A 6410-nucleotide genomic window follows, 5' to 3' on the forward strand; every position below is an offset into this window, starting at 1 on the left:
TTCATTAACGTCAGACACCCTGGACTTCCTTCCCAGGAGATCGGGCCAGGGCGCTATCGTCACGGTTCCCAGATACGTACCAGGCTCTGAAAGGGAAGGAGAGCCCCCAAGAATGCTGACAGCAAGAAGACTGCCAAAAGAAGCAATACTCTTCTCTTGCAAAGGGTTAAACTTTAATGAACAAGGACACATTTCTGACCCTAAAACAGAAAGAGTAAAAACTTCACTCTTTCAGAGAGGACATATTCTATCTGAATTATGGAATATTTTTTTTAAAGTCTATCCCTTTTCATGGTAAAGGCATCACATATGTTAACTTTATGTATGTTGACTCATATAACCCATGTGAAGGAAGGGCTTTGCAAACCTCAAAGCTCGATTGATGTCAATGCTAGCAAGCTGGCTAGCTATTGAATACATATGAAAGCCATAGCAGAAAGAGCCCCGGATTTGGAGTCAGAAGATCTGGGTTGAAGGGATGCTGTGGCCTGTACTTTCTATGTGACCATGAGCAGACTGAGTAGCCTCACCGAGTTTCAGTTCCCTCATCTGCAAAATGGGAGTAATAAATACTGCTGCAGCACCTTCTTGGATGGCAGAAGGGCCCTCCTATACTCCAGCCCCATCTCAGACCAGTCACTGACTTCCTCCAACCACCTCCTATGAGCCATGAGCATGCTTAACCAGAGGCTGAGCCTGAAAGCAATGGATATAATAATAGAAAGGTGATCCCTACCCCTTGGGTCTTCCCATGCTGCCAACCTTGAGGTATAAGAATGATTCTCTGAACTCCAAGGGGGATCTTCTTCCACCTTCATCCCTCTTACCCCACTGGGCCCAGCCTCTGTGAGTACATGGCCTTCTAGGTAAGTATGTGCCACTCCTTACATGTGTCTTGGATGGGGTACAAGGGGTCTTGTGCCATCTCAAAAGGAAGCTGGCACACTCCCACCCTTGCCCCTCCTAGACACCAAAGCAGGGAAGTGCCAGCTCTTGGAGCCACTTGGTGTTAATTGGGGTGCCCCTAGGAGTGGTGAAATGTAGGATAGTTCAGATCCTTATTACGAATGACCAGACCAGGCTTTCACATTAGCCACTCCAGTGATGGTAATCATTCTACAAATGCGTGTTGCTCAGCATTCCTTGTCCGTACCTGATCCTCATTTGTACCTCTGTATTTTGGATGCTTTTTTAACTCACCTTCCCCCTCTGATCTCTCCCCTCCTCCCAGCCTCTCCTATTACCAGCCACTGGGAAGGATGTCTTCCTCAGGCCTCTGAAGAGGGCTGGATTGGTGGCACGGAGTGACTTGTTATCCTATTGAGACAAATAACCCCAGAGCAAGGAACCCAGGGGCATCCATGAGATTGCCAGGCCTCGTTCCCTCAGCCATAGAGTGCCAGGCTGGGAAGAAGCCAGATTTGCACCACCTGCCTTGAAGCATGATGGTCTGCCAAGTCATGATGCCTAATATAAAATAGATTGGAAGCTCCTTGAAGGCAGAGACTATCTTTTTCCTCTTTTTGTATCCCCAGTACAATGCCTGGCACATAGTAGGTGCTTAATAAATGTTTACTGATTGATTGATATAAATGGAAGTTAGTATTTTTTTTTTCAGTGAATTTCAGTTAGGAATAGTCCTGGGACAAATGTAACGTGGCTTTTATTCTTTAAAATTTAATATTCTGATGGTAGAAAAAATCAATTGTAATTAAATAAAAGTATTGGGATATATGTAGAGACTCAGGGTGGTGTAGGGGATGGAGAGCTGACTGTGAGGCCTTGAGACATCCCATTTCTGACATACACAGTCACTCTAGGCTCTCTCAAGGTCTTCAAGCTTCTCAGAAGAGAGCATCATCTATGCTGGTAGAAAGCATTTTCTCACCCAGGAATTTTCTTCACCATTGACATCCCAGCCCTGGTTTTTGTCCCTATGAGGATATAAACTCTTCCGTAGGCTTATTCTCATTGTCTTTGTTCTTCACCATCATCTTCATCACCACCACCATCATCATCATCATCTTCATTAACCAGAAAGCTGAAAATGAGAGGAGAAAGGGTCCCTTGGATTCAGAGAAGCAGGCTTCACATCTTTTCTTGGCACCTGAGTGACTTTGGGTGAGTCACTTAACTTTTCTAGGCTTTGTTCTCTGCTTCTAAAAATGAAGAAACTGGCTTAGCTGACCCCAGGATATTTTGTTGGCTCCTGGAAGGCAGGGTCCGTTTCATTTCCCTCTTTGTATCACCCAAGTCTAGTACAGTGACTGGCATTTCCTAAATGCTTATTAAATCACCCATTGATTTTTTGCTAAAAAATCCTGGAATCCTGGCTGCCTTCAAGTGGTCATTCTTTTATAAATAGATAAGAATAAGGCATATTTGGTTTAGCTAAGCTGGTATTGCTCACACTTTGAGATCTCTGCTTTTTCTGTAAAAGAGAACCTCAGTTCTGGAAAAGAGTCTATTGTTTTTTAGAGAGCAAGTTTGCTACCTTTGCAGCACTCTTATGGGCTTCAGTTTTCTCATCTGTAAAACAAAGGGGTCAAATGAGATGAACTCTAAGCTTCCGGCTCTAAATAGGGTATCCTATGCCTTTTAAAAATCATATTTATACTTTTTATTTACTAAAGATGAACTTTAGCTCAGTCCCTGTCTACCTTAATTGATTTTTCTGTAAATCAGTCAATGGATAAATATTTGTTAAGCACCCACTTATAGGCCAGGCACTGTGCTAGGGATACAAATACAAAAAAAGAAGGTCCCTGCCCTCAAGGAACTTACAATCTAATGAGAAGACAGCACACAAAAGGAAACTGAAAGGGGGTGGGGTAGAGAAAGTATCCCCAGCTCAGGGGTATAAAGGAGGTCAAAAGGGGTAGAGCCAGGTGGGAAATGCTGGTGCCCTTTGATGGAGGTTTGGGAAGGAGCACTTCCCTCCACCCTCCATCAGAGGGGAAGAGGGTACCAATGAGATGTGGGTACCAAGGCTGCTGTTATCATTCAGGATGAGAAGGTTCCTGTGGCATGATGGAGAAATCCATAATAATGCAGCCAGATGAGAAATGAGTAAAGGCATCAGAAAATGGTACACACTTCTATGCAGGTTGCTACTTGCCTTCTGTGTGTGTGTATAGTATGGCACCCTGAACACACTAAATTTTTAAAGATTTATATGCCTCTGGGTCATACAAACATCACAAATTATTTAGGGTCATAGGTTTAGAGCTCAGTACTCAGAAAACATTTATTAAGTGCTTACTATTTGCCCAGCACTGTGCTATAAGCACTAGGGATACCAATATGAAAAAGAGAAACAATGTCTGCCCTCGAGGAACTTACAATCTAAAAGGTAAGAAAGCACACAAAAGAACTCTGTGAAGGCATGGAGAGAAGTATCTTGTTCAGGGACATAGTGGGAAAGTCAAGGAAGTTCAAAACCTGTACAACTGGGAGCTGGAAAGGATCTTAGAGGCCACCTGATGCTTTCGTTACACAAATGAGGAAACTGAGGCCCCTGAGGGACTAAGTGATTTGTCCCAAATCACTGCAGCTTGTTCACACTCTCTCCTTACTAAAGAAATCCCTTCACGGACTCTCTCAGGATTCCCCTTCTCTCTCTCCCTTCTCTCCAAGCTGCCTCCAGCAGCAAGACATTTCCTCCTCATAAAAGCAAGCCATCTTCCCCACTATGTTTCAAGTGATAGGGAGGCTTGCTGAAGCCTTTTTTACTGAAGAAGAAGAAAAATTCATGGAACCCTGAATCTCAGGAGATGGTGTAGATGAGCTGTGTGGCTTTCCAACTCTCAAGTTCTATCCCCTCAAGCATTCAAGCAACTAATTTTCCTCCCTAATAAATAGAATTAGCCTTAATGACTTTTGTATTATTTTTCCGTATGAATGAATTAGAGTTAATTTGAGGTCATTTTTATTCTACTTGACCCAGTAGCATTTCCAACAACTTGACCCAGCAGCAAAATGACTGATAATGGCTAATTATTCCTGATCTCCATTATTAATAACAACACCAAAGATACTTTTCATTACCAGTATGGTACACAATCCCTGAGAAATAGTATTTTCTTAAACCAAAAGTCTATGCCTGTCCAAGGTGAGGGAGGTGGTCTATGCCAAGAGAACAATGGGGCCAGGAGCTCACGGACTTCTCCCCTTGACAACACTGACTGTCTGTTCTGGGTTACAAACCCTCTCAATTAGATGGAACCTGCCTGCTCCCCATAGAACCCGCTTCTGTTCATCTGGGGAAAATACTTGAGTTTAAGTTTTTTCTCCTTAAAAATTAATGAATTATTACAAGAAGAATAATGGGATTTATTAAAGATGGTAGGCTGGAACCTGGCCAAATAGTTTGTGGTTTTGTGGGAACACAGTAAAGGTAGTCATTGGTATTATAATAAATGAGGGTCTAGGCAAGTCCCAGCTGCTAAACATATGATTGTTACTTGTGAGGACAAATAGGAATATTTTTTCCATCCTCTGGGGGTACAATCTACTCCAGATATGCCCGTATAGCTGCAATTAACATTAATGAGAGTTGTGCATGGAGAAAAGAGACTACATTTTTTCTCTGCTGCTTATATGTAACTACATTTATTCTATGTCTGGACTTTCTAAATCCAGAGACCGTCTTAACATTTTGATTCCATTTTGGGAATCATCTTTTTTCTTTACACAAATAAATATAAAACAAAGTTGAATATTATTGGGTTACTTCCAACTTCATCAGAGCTGGTATTCCATTGGGAATGGGATGAATGAGAGGAAGGTGAAGACTACATACCCTGGGGAAAGATGGCAGCAGAACAGGCAGAAGTCCAGGCAGGCAGGCAATCTTTGATAAGTCTGGTAGCAGAGAGCAGGGATCCATCCACAGGAATTGAGTAGGACTTGAGAACTTGGTGGGAGGTAGAGGGTGGATGAGGTAGGGAGATGAATCAAGAGGGGCTCATGGGGCTACAGGGTCATAGGTAAAGAACTGGAAGAAATTCTAAACTCTACGCAAGCAGGCAAGGACTATCAATAAGGATTTATTTAGTGTTTACTATGTGCCAGGCATTGTGCAAAAATGCAAGCAGAAAGAAAGATAGCCCCTGCCTTCTAATGGGGGATGACAACACAGAAAATGAATCTGGAAAGTGAGAAGATGGGGAAGGAGGAGGGGGAGGGAGAGAAGAGAGTGTGGCACGGTGGTGAAAACCAGACAGTCAGGAGGAGCCATGGGAGGAGAATGCCTGACATGGCCCAGCCTCGAGGTGAAGGCCCTGGAGGTAGGTCATAAGAAACGCCCTTCCAAGGGAAGTTAGACAAAGGAAGGAGTATATTCCTTTTGCAACTTTAGGCAAGTAACCTAATCTCTCTGGGTCTCTGTTTCCTCATCCACAAAATGAGGAGTTTGGTCTGCGGAGCCTCCAGAGTCCTTCCGGTTCCAAATCTAGGATCGCATCCAGCCCAGTGGACCGAGAAGCAAAGGTCAGACATGTAGGAGAACCCAGGGAGACCAGAGTCATGGACTGAAAGGGAGGAGGGTCTAGGAGAGCTAGGCAGGCCACACTCTCATTCTTCCCGTTTATTGTGGAAAATGCTGGGGACAGAAATCATTCTGACTGAGTGGCAAGGTCTATGGCAGGAGTAGAGGGACAGATTTCCTGCTTCAGTGATCAGGGAGGAGGGGTAGTCATAGAGAGAATGAGAGATTCTCAGGTCTCAGGCCTCATGAATCCCATGGACAGGCCAGAATAGCACAGGGGCAACAGCTGAAAAAATAGAGAGGGAAGGCGCTGACTGAGTGAATCACTGGGAAGTCTCCTCCTTGAGGGCAAAGCTGTGAGCATGCCTTCCTGGGAGGGTGATCACGCAGTACATGAATCATTCAGCAGCCCACTGGGGAGCACACCTCTAAGGACTGCTTTTCCAGGCAGAACAGGGCAGGGAGGGAGTCAGGAGTTAACTATGGTGGGGATTACCTGGAGGCAGCAGCAGCTTTCTGATTCCTCACATAGACAATCCCTGCGGAATATCACAGGATCATAGATGCAGAGGTGATGAGACCTTAGAAGTCCAGCTCCCTCTTTACATCTGTGAGGAAACTGAAGCCCCAGGTCATACTGGTAGGGATCTGAGCCAAGGTCCTCTAACAACGCCAAGTGCCCACTGCACCTGGCATCTCTGCTCTTGGATGATGAGGCTCGTGGGCTGGAGGGGCAGACTTCTCTGTTCTGGGGAATCATTTCCAGCCTCATCATGACCCAATCTCAGCCACTTCTGAATAAAGCCCGTGGACACAACTCCAGCCCTCTCCCTCTGCCCACTCTGTAACCTCGCCTAGTGAGAAATCTATTAGAGTACAGATGCACGCACTGTATAAAAGAGGCCTTGAGGTTTTGAGTAAG

The 6410-nt window shown here is 44.6% G+C and overlaps 1 long non-coding RNA gene across 1 annotated transcript; it reads right to left on the reverse strand.

The window, feature by feature from the left end:
• Positions 1–1655: 1655 nt before the first annotated feature.
• Positions 1656–6189, reverse strand: LOC138157852 (uncharacterized). The gene is made up of 3 exons (XR_011167481.1): positions 5985–6189; positions 4802–4915; positions 1656–2041 (listed from the first exon to the last, which is right to left on the reverse strand). It is a non-coding gene; the product is annotated as an uncharacterized lncRNA (long non-coding RNA).
• Positions 6190–6410: the final 221 nt, after the last annotated feature.

Source organism: Petaurus breviceps, unplaced genomic scaffold (genome assembly GCF_028583685.1).
Source record: "Petaurus breviceps papuanus isolate PSGF00001 unplaced genomic scaffold, PetGlider_PUasm1.0 173, whole genome shotgun sequence".
NCBI classification, from domain to species: domain Eukaryota; kingdom Metazoa; phylum Chordata; class Mammalia; order Diprotodontia; family Petauridae; genus Petaurus; species Petaurus breviceps.